Source organism: Tympanuchus pallidicinctus, unplaced genomic scaffold (genome assembly GCF_026119805.1).
Source record: "Tympanuchus pallidicinctus isolate F22 unplaced genomic scaffold, pur_lepc_1.0 scaffold3, whole genome shotgun sequence".
Lineage (NCBI taxonomy): Eukaryota > Metazoa > Chordata > Aves > Galliformes > Phasianidae > Tympanuchus > Tympanuchus pallidicinctus.
Genome location: NW_026294747.1, coordinates 89,333,202 through 89,346,011, shown reverse-complemented (window position 1 = coordinate 89,346,011; position 12,810 = coordinate 89,333,202). Strand labels below are relative to the sequence as shown.

General features: G+C 41.8%; 1 protein-coding gene across 2 annotated transcripts in view; it reads left to right on the top strand.

Annotated features, from left to right (window-relative positions):
* Positions 1–1,322: 1,322 nt before the first annotated feature.
* The window catches only part of HYCC1 (hyccin PI4KA lipid kinase complex subunit 1), a 48,738-nt gene continuing 37,250 nt past the window's right edge, over positions 1,323–12,810 (top strand). Inside the window, exon 1 of one of the 2 annotated variants that reach the window (XM_052693734.1) lies at positions 1,323–1,341. The gene's annotated coding sequence lies outside the window, so the exon portion shown is untranslated. Of the gene's footprint in view, positions 1,342–11,581; positions 11,642–12,810 lie in introns of those variants that run through there. The other variant, XM_052693733.1, reaches the window with a different exon arrangement.

Here is a 12,810-nt window from a genome sequence, read left to right as displayed (position 1 = left end):
GGCCTTGTAAGCAATCTAATTTTTTAATGACAGTAATAATTAGTGTTGACTTGTTGTTAAAAGCTAGAATAACATTACATGAAGATTAAAATGCCATTTCAATGATAGTTTGTTCTGGATTATGTTAAGAAAAGAAGCATGAGCCTGTGATCAGTTAAAACTCGTAAAACTTCTATGCCTTATTAAACTCTTCTTGTTTGAATGTCTGAATGTAAGATATACTGTCTGAGGGTTGGTGCTAGTGGGAACTTCAAAGTGGATGGAGAGCTTACTGTGGATTTTGGTGGGTAAGACAGCAACACTAACAAACTCCTTTGAATGGTTTTGTTCTGTGCCTGTATTATGAAATGCTATTATAGATTTTCACAAATTTCCATTCATACATAGGCTTAATGCTGGCTGTATTTCTCAGCCCCTTGGTGCTAGTTTCTATTTCTCCCACTCTGTAAGATAATGCGAGGAGAGAATGGTTTGAGAAGAGGTAAGTATATGCCAGACCTTGCCTGTCTCAGCTGTGGAATGGAGGGTCTCGGAGCTTCGGATTGACTGCAAAAGGGGCAGCAAGCTTTGGTGCTCTGAGTGCTATTGGGAGCAACAAGCTTTGGGGAGTTATCCTGGAATGACACTGATATGTTTGTCATTTTCATTTGGCTAAATATTTGTTTTATGGCTAGCAAGAGGCTGGTTTTGAAAAAAACAAAACACAGTGATTAATGATGATTGAAGGAAGCTGCTCTGCAGTTGACTGTAACTCGCCCTTTTGGGTTTCAGCACATTTAAGTGTATCTAAAGAGTCTGCTGCTGTCAGGACAAACACAGTTTAACAAAATAAAGTAACAATTTATTTGCTAATACACACACACAATAGCCAGGATCTAATAAGCTACCGGAGTTGGTGTGCTTACATCCCTCAAAAGGCAGGGAAGAGTCCATGCAACACCAGGCAGGAGGCCTGGGCTGGCCTCTGCTGCTTTCTGTGCAGATTGCAGAGATCGTGGAGTTGCTGTCTTTTACTGTGCCTTTCAGTGACAGCAGTAGCTCCCTGTTCCCAGTCTTTAATATTTTATGCCTTTTTTCCTCTTGTCCCCTCTTGGAGCTCTTAACTTCCTCTGTTCAACCATCCTCCTCTGCAACACCTCAGTAACTTTATCTTCCCTTACTTTGCCTGGACCTTCTCAGCTTTTGGCCACAACATTGCGTTCCTCTCAGAAGTGTGAGCCAAGGTTATGTCAGAGTTAGACCTTGGCACACAGACAGCAAAATCGATGCTGTCTGAAGAGGTGACAGAAAATGGGCTGCAGGATGCGTGAGATGCACTGATCTCTCTGGACACAGGCTCAGGTAATGTTAAGTGAGTGCGTATTGCAAGGATGCTGGGAGCAGTACTGCTGCTTTCAACAGCATGTGCTATTGCCACTTCAGAAAATAATACAGATTAATGAAGAACTTATGAATACCTGAAGGTCAGATGTACTTCAGTGTCTTACTTTGTCAGTCACAGCAGTACACTGGTGTCTCCCCAGTAGCAGACACACAGCTGCATAGATACAATGGAACAGGCCCTGGTTTCCAGCAGGCAGCAGAGGGCTGTGACAGTCTCCAACCCACTTTTATTTGAAATACTGAAATACTTCTTGCCACACCCCTCCTGCCCACAAACCCTGTGACTGTCAGATCCAAGGCCAAATTCGTGTTGTTACGAACAGCTGCAAGTCCACTGATGTCAGCAGAGGTGTAACCACTCAGTAGAACAGCAAGTCCATCTCGGGTGGAATTTCAGAGGAATGATTGTACTCAATCCTTCTGACATTCTGCTGAAGTTTTCTTAAGCTGGATGGATTTTCCCTGTCCTGCGCAGCCCTGGCTCATGCTGCCAAGTGGCTGTGGTACTGCAGTGCCATGCAAGTGATGGTGTCAGCTCTCTATTATGAAGCAAGTGAGCCTACTGCATCATGGAAATGAAACTGTAAAAGGTGAAATGAGGCTTTGGAACTCAAAGCTAGAAACATGATGCCTCACAATGAGGGAACTGCGAAACATAACAGGGAGGCTCAGGCCCTGCATGGCCAGCAAGAGTCATGGTTGTGATGTTCAAAGGGATTGCTATAACTAGCCTTAATTCTGCAGGATGGATTTCCTCTGGCTTGGTCTTGCAGAGTTTCTGAAATCATCACAGGGATCCAGGTGGAGTGGAGAGCCAGCCCTGCAGAAGGTCTGGCTTAAGAACAGTGGAGATCACAAGGGCTAATTTTTGTATGTTCTGCTAAGAAAGGAAACTGTAAGTGGAAATCTCCATTCCCATAGGTCTTGAAGGAGGGCAAACATCTCCAACAGCTTCTGTACCAGCTGCTGTGCCTGAAGGACAATGTGGCAAGCTGTCTGAGTTTTGGCACAAGAAATTACTTCTGATAGGTTTTGTCTGCTGTAGATGATGTTGTACTGGCATTCGTATAAGTAGGAAATTCTGATAGCATAAGAATATTCAGTCTTAATCTTCCTTTAAGTTATATGATGGAGTATTTACAGATTACTAATGTGGACTGGGGCTGACATGAGCAGAGCAGAAGAGAAGTGATTAGGGGCTGCTGTTGATCTTTCCACAGCCACCTCAGCATTTAGGCTGATCTGTGACCTGAGCAGTGTGAGTGATGACTGGTTTGGGATGCTCACAGTGGGTAACTGATGAAAATGAAGAGATATAATAAAACTCTTAGCGCTGAGATGCAATAGTTTGATGAAAGGTAAATGTCTGAGTCATGGGGAGAAAATGAGTTTGGTGCAGGCTGAATTCTGGATGTCTCTAGCTTAGCCTGGGGCTGTGGGAAGGGCAGACAATGAGCACGCAGTTGGTTCCCACACGGAATCAGCCAGGCTCACAGTGAGAGATAATGGACAAAGGCAGCAGGCTCAGGGACCTTACATGCAGTCTCCAAAGAGAAACATCCGTCAGTCTGAGACCTTGATGATCAAAAGGAGTCAAAACACTTATGAGACCTTTGAGAAGAGGCGGAAGGGGAAGATCGCTTATCGAGAGTTCCCTGTGGGGACAAACTGACAGAAGCAGGAGGAGGGAAGTTGCAAAAGAAATTAAAATAAATCCAGTCCTCCCAGAATGGCAAACCTAACTACTGTATGTATGGACGTTTTCAGTGTTTTAGAGATACGGTTTATCTGAAGGCTTTCATACGCAAGTAAAAGTTAGCGTTTAAATTGGCCATTCATTAGCACTGCCATTGACACTGGGGAAAACAAATAGTTATGTGTGAAAGACTAGGGAAGTCATAATTAATAGTCTAGAAAGTGGAGACAGGGCCCTGGCTGAAAGCAGAAGAATCGTATTTCAGCACACACGCACAAAAAGAAAAAGATAGCTAGTGGCTTTGCATGTGGGAAGAAACCTACTGAGACTGCTGAGAAGCATTCTCATATATAAAATAAATAAATAAAAATAAATTTGGAGTTTTTTCTTTCCTTTCTACTCTTCTTCCTGCTCCATATCTGTGACTTTACCTTTCTCTGCCTCCCCCATTATGACACATTTAATCCTCCCAAGGGTAGTGTTTTATGCAGGGAGATGTTTAATGGTTGCACGCACTGGTAGTTCTTGTACTCCAGTGAGCTGGGAGACATCCTGTAAAGGAATTCATGTTTCCTAAAATTGTGATTTAATGTAATTGTTGCTGGAGTTGTTTGAAGAAGTCTTTTGTAAGATCCTTTTGAAGCATTATTTTTTGTCAGAGGTACATCATTACTGTGGGAGTGGTGCTCTCTCTCAGCTGTGTGGCTCCTACCTTTCAGCACACTCCAAGCTGCCAAGCACTGACAGCACGTTTCTGGCATGCCAACCCTAATACCATTGTAGATGGCTTCTTTTAGTAGCAGCCATCTGCCAAATTACTTTGCCAGTGCTCTTCTGATTTCTAGGCAGCTTGAAATCCAGGACAGGCATGCTCAAGAGGTTTGACAGAGGGCATGTCAGGCTTGCCAGTTCACAGACTGTACAACAGCTCAGCACATGCAACACGCACTGCTCTTCCTCTCTGGCCTTCCAGCCATAGGCATTGCTTCTTTACTGCCAGGAGCAAGAGCCTAATTTTGCACTTTGGGTCCCTGAGTGTGCCTTTGCCCATTGCTGAGTCTGAATCCCGGGGCTTCACCTTCTGAATCGCCAGTGATGCCTACACCAGATTGCCCCAGCACTTTCATTCTTTTCATCATGGATGCCACTTGCAATGATTCCTTCATTTTCTTCTGTCCTCATCTCTCTTTATTATTCCATTGAATTTCCTTCTTATCGGAAAATTTTCTGACTTTGTCTATTGTGGATTTTCTAAAGAATTTGTAAGTTTTAGAACACCTACTCATCTGCATTACTCTGTTATGGTTTCTATTTCTAAGCTAGAAGGAAAGGGAGACTCTGGAGACTAAAACAACCTTATTTTGTTAAATTAAATCCTCTTTTGGGGTTTTCCGGTTAGTCTGGATTTGTGTAATTGTTGAGCTGAAAGTTTATATTGTTTGGTTTCCTGGCATAATCCAGCCCAACATGTTCACTTCTTTCCCAGGAAATCCTTGCAGAAACATACTCAGTAGCAACAGCCAAATGCTTCCTCTCCATCTCAGGCACAGACTGAGCCTGTGGACATCACAGGTCAGCAGGGCACACGACGTTTGCCCTGCAGTGTCATCCTCTGCTTTTCTCCATGAACGAGAGCGGAGCAGCGTGAAGAAGAGGACAATAGATGGGCACAGCATGTGCCCTGCCCCTTGTAGATGCTGGGACAAGGTGTCAAAGTGAGGCTGTGGTCCAGCACCAGTGAATGGCTTTAAAGGAAAGCAAATGTCCTCACATTCAAAATTTTATTTTGAGGAAGCATCTTGCAATCTTGGCTTCTCCAGTTCCATTTGAACAAATTGCAGAAACTCACTACCAACCAAAGAAGTTGTATGTGGGACTTTAGAAAACATATTCACTCTTAATTCTTGTTTTCAAGCATTGTAACTATATATTTGCATTTGCAAACATGAAGTGAAAGTGTAGCAAGGATACAATTTTCTTTAATGTAAACATACGGTAGTTTTATTGTGGAGAAAATTAAACCCTTCATATTGTGCTGGTACACATATGTACAAACGTTGCCTTGATCTTTTCAATTTATATTGTCTTGCATAACAAATTGCTAATATCTCATCTGTTTTAACAAACCTATGCTTCAGAGTGCCACGGTGACATATCCTTCTGCAATTAGTGCTTGTTATTATCTTTCAAGTGGTATTGAATGAGTTTATTTCCTTTTCATCTAAGCATTAAAAATATCTGGCTGGGTCATTTTTTTTTACAAATCGCAAACAAGGTTTGAATCATTTCCTCTAATTGTTTTTTTTTTTATCATGTTTTTCTTGAGATACGATTCAAGATAGCCAGAACAATGACATTCTCATGTTGTTCTCTGTATATTTCAACACCTCCTGTACACACAAATGTGTTCAGCCTCATACCTCCAGTAGATGTCATCATGACAATGGAAAATATTGCTGGAGATGCTTGTGACGAGATGCCCTGTGCCAGCGGAGGAGAAGAACTTTGCTTCAGTAGACTTTGTTTCTGTTGAGACAGTAGTTCACATTTTGAGAGAGTATTTAATTTTATAATGCTTTCAAAAGCATGATGAATATCAAAACACAGTCATCAGTCAGGTCACAGGGCTGTGGTTTGTGGTGTTACACTGGGAAGGTCACAGATACAGATGTGTGTGGTGCATACATGCACACACAGTACACAGATTATCAACTGCTTAGTTTTGTTTTTTGGTTTTTGTTTTTTTTCCCAGCAGCTATATGGCTTCCTTCATTTGGCATTCCTTGCTCAAAGCCATCACACTCTTACATATATGTATTTCTTTTTTTCCCTTACATCCTCCTTAAAGGTAATTTCTCCAAAGGAAAACCAAAATTCCCCTCCTTCATTTCTACACCAGTGAATCTCTGCACCTGCTGGCCCCTGACCTGCTGGCATCCCATCCACTCTAAGATTCACAGCGTCCTGAGTGAGTGATGAATTTTTATTTAGCAGTGAGTAAATCTACAACCCTACATTATAACTGGCTATAATTTTAGTCTGTCTAACAGAGAGCAAGTCCCCAGAAAAGGCAAGAGACAGGTCAGTCATTGGCAGTGACATGCACAAGAGCTGCAAGGCTGGAACGCACACACAAAGAAAGGAATTAGAAAAATGTTTGAAAACGTGTTTAGCTATTGTCAAATGCTGGACTGATTTTCTCAGGCAATAGCATCTAAGATCAGGATGTCTTGGCATAGAAAAAGGGCACCTTTTCCCCCCTTGGAAGCCCCAACCGTTTGGTTGCATATGATACATATCTAATGTGTGTCTGTGTTTAAATTCAGACAGTGCTACGTTCATGCTCTTTGTGTCAGAGTGATATTATGGTAAGATGCCTTCAGATAAAATAGGACACAAGCTGAGCCACGTGAACCAAGAAGGCTGCTGGTCTGAAATACAACTTTCTAAAAATCAACAGGGTGCAGCTATATCAAATACCAAGCCCATAATTTGAATGTTCTCTTTTCTCTAGATTATAGCCCTATGAATAAGTTTTTTTTCTTTAAAATGTCAGGCTGTGAGGAAGTACATAGCAAGAAAGCAGGGCATTAATGGCCTGATTAACTGAAGAGTCTGCTTTTCCTCCTCTGTGATTGTTGGTGTGAGCATTATTAGTTCTGGGAAAAATGGCCGAATGATTAGACCACATTTGTGACCTCCCACACCAAGAGGAAAGAGCCTCATTGGAAAAGATCTTTTTATTGTTCACATTCTTAAAAAAAATTAAGAAGTGGTGGAAATTTTTTCCTTCACTAAGTAGAAAGCCTCTCTGCTGGGAGGAAAATGAAGTACGTAGTGAAAATAAACATCTGATGCTCTTGTCCAAGGAAGAACAGGAACCTGGTCTAACTGTTTGAGTAAGTGAAACCATCTCTTAATATAGCAGAAAAGCCCCATAAGCATGTATAAAGATAAATGGAGAGAAAGGAATGCAGAAGCTTGTTTAAGTTTGGGCACTGTCAAAGTAGTATGGAGCTGGCAAAAAAAAAGCAGGCCTTTGTCTTTGTGAAACTTTGGATATTTTATTACCAGAATTAATAATAGAAGAAAATAGTAAAAAAAAAAAAAAATTAAAAAAAAAAATCCTTAAACAAACACGGTAACACTGTAAGGACAGGGATGACGTAGGTATTAACTTGAAAAGCAGAAGTCAGAAAACATAACAGAAGTCATTACTTCATGACTAGTTTGCATTTTGCTTCAAGTATATGACTTCTTTGTTACATGTATGCTCCTATTTAAGGATACATACATCCCCATTAACAGTGATCCCAGTCTAAAAGCATTCCATAACACTGTAATTTAGCACTTGAAGTTTCACTCAAGTCTTAAAATATTCAGTCTGTAACACGTTACTTTGAGAGGAGAGGATAAGTGTTGCTGATAATAGCCCAGAAGATCACAAAGAGCTATCATTCAGCTCTCCGCACCTGCCTTAAAGCAGGATCAAATGCAGCTCTGTACTGTTCTTGAAAGCTGATGGTAATTCCATATTTTCTTCCCACAGTCTGCTCCAGTAGCAAAGCTGAGGCAGGACTCCCCCACAGCTACCTTCTGCCTCCCTTGCTGCAGTTTAGCCCTATGGTACGTTACCCTATCTGCTCTATAATAAATACTACCCGCTCTCAGGGTACCACACCACCCTTCTCATCAGTATGCTGAGGAGGTAGCAGTGAGCTTGGCCCTCGCATACACCGAGCACTATCAGGGCAGCCCTGTTCCAGCCTGGTCCCAGGGGCACGCAGGTGGTGGAACGTGGCTGGGCTCGCTCCCTGGGAGCAGCATGGGGCTTCTAGCTCACACCTGACCATCAGCATCTTCCGAGAACAGCACACAGCTGACAGCCCTCAGGAACCCAGCTGTTCATCTTCCTATAGGCAGGCAGCAAGGCAATACGTTTGCATGTTTGCCATACTGTCAGCATGCTCAGGCATGCATAGTTTGGGAAGGGAATTTTCTGCAAAAGTAACAGTTAGCAAATATCTGAACAACCATAAAAGCACAAGAATCCTCAAATCACCTTGCATCGTTTTTTTCTCCTCCTTCCTTCTCCCTTTCCTTTCACAACATCTCTACCAGCCCTCTCTGCTCCTTATTTACACAGCGAGAAGGAGCTCCACACAAGCACCACAAACAGTCATAGTCAAGAAGAAGAAATGTAACTCAGCTGTGATAATTAGAATAGCTGTGATACTATAATTGAGCTGCTAATACCAGTGCAGGGATGTTGCATAAAAGCCTAGTGTCTGGCAGCCTCTTCTTCAGCCCTTCTTATAGTTAGGGCTATGGGGTATGCGTGTGGATGGGTGCCTGCTCCTTTCCTTTCAGCTTTCCCTCCCAAATGCATCCCTTCCTGGCTCCATTGTAATGCTGTGCAGTTTGTGTGTATGTTCTCTGAGAGTAACTCCGAGCATTTTTTATATTTTTTTCTTTTCCTCTCCCTTACCTTGAGAGCTGGTTTCTACAACACTAGCCTGCATGGGCCCTGCTATGAGGTCTGTGCCAGTCCCCTCAGGCAATTAATCTTAGTAGCAGATGCAGTTACAAACCTACATGTGTGATTTCAGCCACTGCCTGGTGCTTGTGGCAAGCCTGATGCAATGTGCTGTCAGAAAAGTGTGAGGAGGAAGTAATGGGCTTCCTCACTCTTCTGCAGTAAGAATAGCTCATTCATTATTTATGTTCACTTGAGTTTGGTTCCTGTTTTTTTTTGTTGAACTTTGCCTTGCTGCAGTGGCGATCTTTTTCAGTTACTGAATCCTTCTAGTAGCCTCTTAAAGCTTACCAAAATGAGGGGACATCGCTTATTATTTCATAGTGTTATAAACATTATTCTTAGTTGCAAAGCAGTGATATGGAATGTGTTTAGAGAACTGGCTTTTAAAAGCAGAGTAAACTTAACTTTACATTTCATTTATTGCTGTAAACTCCTTGGAAACTCTCTGAATAGTGTTTGCGTAAAAATATTTCTCTTGAATATCAGCAAATTGAAGTGCAGTAGTGGAAATTGATTCTAGGAAAGCTAAAAAGGAAACTTATGGAGAACTGCAGGTTGCCTGCAGGACTTCAGGTCAGTAAAAATCATAAGATAAAATTGTTTATTATTTTGAGTGAGTGAAACTTAGCATGCTTAATAATGTAAAGGCATTTTTGAAGTTCTGTGCCAATGTATCATTTTCTTAATCTGAGGTTGTACTAAAATCGTAGAATCAGAACATCCTAAAGACTGGAAAGGGCCCATAAGGATCATTGAGTCTATCTCCTGGCCCGCCACAGGACCACCCAAAGCCTAGACTGTATGGCTGTGAGCATTGAAAATGATTGTATTCAGCCACTTGATCAGTGTGATGTTTATAGAGGCCTTCTTTCTTGAGCATTTTTCTTTGAAAGGTTTTGCAATAATATGAAAAGTTGGAGACTCAGATCTTCAATGTTTGAATCAAACAGATGTTAATGATTTTTCACTTTCCCAGAAGATCTGGTATAGAGCTTTCTGTTACAGCAAATTTCTGTCAAAACATGAATTTGATGAAGCTTCTTGTAGGAACAGAGAAGTTTCATTTATGTTTTCAGGAAAAAGCTATCAAAATATTTTATTTGTGGTTAAAGCTAGAATATTAAGAAGAAAACTGTACGTCAAAGCTGAATGTCTGACACTGTCAAAATAATCCATCAGTCAGTTGTTTCCTAAAATAAAAATAGCAGAATTTGCGTTCTATAGAAAGGGTTGTTGGTTTATTTCCTTTTGAAAGGGGATTTCAGAAGATCTGTGTTGTTTTTTTTTTTCTCCCTAGGCCTTTAACATGTAGTTACTTTTAGCATGTAGTTACTAGAACTGTTTTCAAGGAGAACATCACACCAGGAGCATACAGAGTGCTCTGTGTTTGTTACCAAACTCCTGCAGCTGTATTGATTTGAAGGATGACCTGGTGCTTGCTCATGGTCCCAATTAGAGGCTCCTTAGCAGAGCAAGTTTTGGATATCATTGACAATGTTAGCTGATTTTCTAATCAAGATTAAGATGCTGTTCATTCTGAAGTGAGCATTGTTCCACCCTGACCGAAATTGGATTGCTCTGCAAAGGTGCTAACAGAGCAACCACAGCAAGGCTAGGACAGAGGGCTGCTCCTGCAGTTCTATCTCTGTCCCTAAACAGTGCCTGTCTCAATGTCTTACAGCTACGGATTTTGTATCAGCTTAGATGACTGGAAATATCTGCTGTTTTTTCCCCAATGTCCAGATGTGCTGTTTTCTTTAAACACTGAATTGTGCTTTAAAAACATGGTCGTATGATGGAGATTACAGTTACGTATTCACTTATCGAGGGTTTCTATTTTTGAAGAGGCAAACAACTCCATTATAGCTTCCAATCTAAATATAAGAACTTACAATGAAAAGCACGCACGAAAAATAGCAAAGATGGGCTGAACCTTTACGTTTCAAACTATTTTCCTGAGCGATGAGAATACTTTATGAAATCTAAAGAAAACTGCTTCCTGGAAAACCTCTCTGAAACAACACTGAGCTGCCCTGACAGCTGGGGAAGTGGAACAAAAGTTTAGATGCTCTGTAGTCCTCCCATGAGAGGACAACTTGAAATAGATTTTTAATGGGAGGGAAAAAAAAAGTTGCTACAAGCATAACGTTAAAAGGAAGTAAAATGGGATGTGTGTGCACAGAATTTTCAACAATTACTGAAGGGAAGATGTACTGCAGTTTGGAGCATTTGAAGTATTTAAGGCTTATGTCATAAGAATGCCTGAAGCACTACAATAATTTAAGTAGAAGTATTAAAATATGCTGAATGAATGCCAGCTGAACTGATTTATTTAGATAACGTGACTTGAAGTTGCAGAACTGTCAGCGTATCTCATATGCTGTATGTGAATTCTTTGCCTTTTGTGCACGATTCATTAATTTTACTAATTGTTACAGCTGTTACATATCAGTACCATTAATAACTAATGACAGCATGACCTCGCTGCATTTCCTGCAACTAACAGGGTCATTTGGTAGTCAGCTGTGTCACAGCCCTCATCAGCACTGGGATGTGGTGCTCCCAGCAGTACCCACTCCCCTTCCTGATGCTGTATGCATGCCAGGTCTGAGGATACAGGCTAACAAACTGGGTTTTAAGCTCCTTTTGCATTGCAACATCGCGTGCTGCTCCCAGATCTGCAGGACTGAGCATGAAACCAGGTCTGGAAACAGAATCCTGTTTTTAAAACAGACTGTTTTTCACTTGGTTATCTTCATGATGAGGTGAATTGGTTTGGCTGTTCAGGTAATTGTTTGGTCACTGTACGGGAACTGCTGAATCACGGCCTGAACCTCTGATTGATCACCTGAGGTGAGCAGTGAGTCAGCCCTGGGAGCACAGGTGAAGGCAATTCACCTGTGCTGCTGGAAGGGGTGGAGCCTGGCTGCACCTCTCCTAGACCCATTTAAGAACTGACTGCCAAGGGGGATGGATCTCTTCTGGTGATCCCTCTGGATCTTTGTAGTGAGCCCAGGATGTGGGTAAGCTTTCTATCTGTTCTCTTTTGATTATTATAATCTGCTTTGCCAAACACTTGTTTATTTCATAATTATAGCATCTTTATATCCATTGACTGTGCAGTCACAGAAACCATGAGGGTCTCAGGAATAGATAGAAAGTGTTCTGATGGGACCTTACACCTGCACTGTTGTTAGCAGAAAGTTGGGGAAAAGCACTCTGTTACTTGATGGTACATAGAAGGGAAAAGATTCAAATGTTCTTTCAGAGGTTAAGAAAAAGCATACTTTTCATTCTATTTAGTTGTTTCGGAGATTGTCATTTAATTGTCTCTTCATCATGCTGTAGTACAGTGACAAAGCTCCCTCACACCTTTGTTGGAACCAATTCCATCTTTCTTTTCAGACCTTTCTATCCACTGTCATAGAAACTGATGCCAGAATGAATTTAGACCATGAAAACAGTAGGAGTAACACAAAGAGAAAGGACTTAAGAAAAGCATTTGTGTTCTGAAAGCAGTCTTTTTGTCTTTGTATGATAAAAGAGCCTTGAAAGTAACCTATATGTTTCATTGTCAATGCATTAAGATGATACAGAAGACACACAGAGGATGCCCAGCAGCACTGAGTGCTGTGTGGGCTCTGTCAGTGAGCAGCGTTTGACACTGACCAGCCGCTGCAGTCTCACCACACTGCAATTAGATTACTGATTAATTTAATCTTTATTAATTCTGGAGCTTATCACAAGCATGTGCTTCTGAGGATTACTGAAACTTAATCCTCAAAGCGTGTCTGCAAAGAAACTCTGTAACATGAAAAAAAAAAAAGTGTGTGTGTGTATGTATATATATATATATATATATATATAACTGTGCTACAATTGAAACAAAAAGTAAAGAATTATACTGCATTCAGCTTTATTTTAAGTTAATTCTTCGGAGCGGTCCGAGGCTTAAGACAGTAAAAAGCGGCCGAAAATGAAGAAAAGGCATAAGCGTTCATAGCTGAGAAAGGCCGTGGAGTGGCGAGGATGCCACAGCCCCGAGAGCGCTGAGCGCAGCACGAGCCCCGGGCACAGGGACACGCCCAGCACCTCGTGCTCCCGCCGGGGCTGCCCGCGGCTCCGGTGCCGGTGCCGCGCAGCCGGACACCCAGCTCGGGGTTCCGGCGTCCCGGTGGCATTCTTCTCCCGA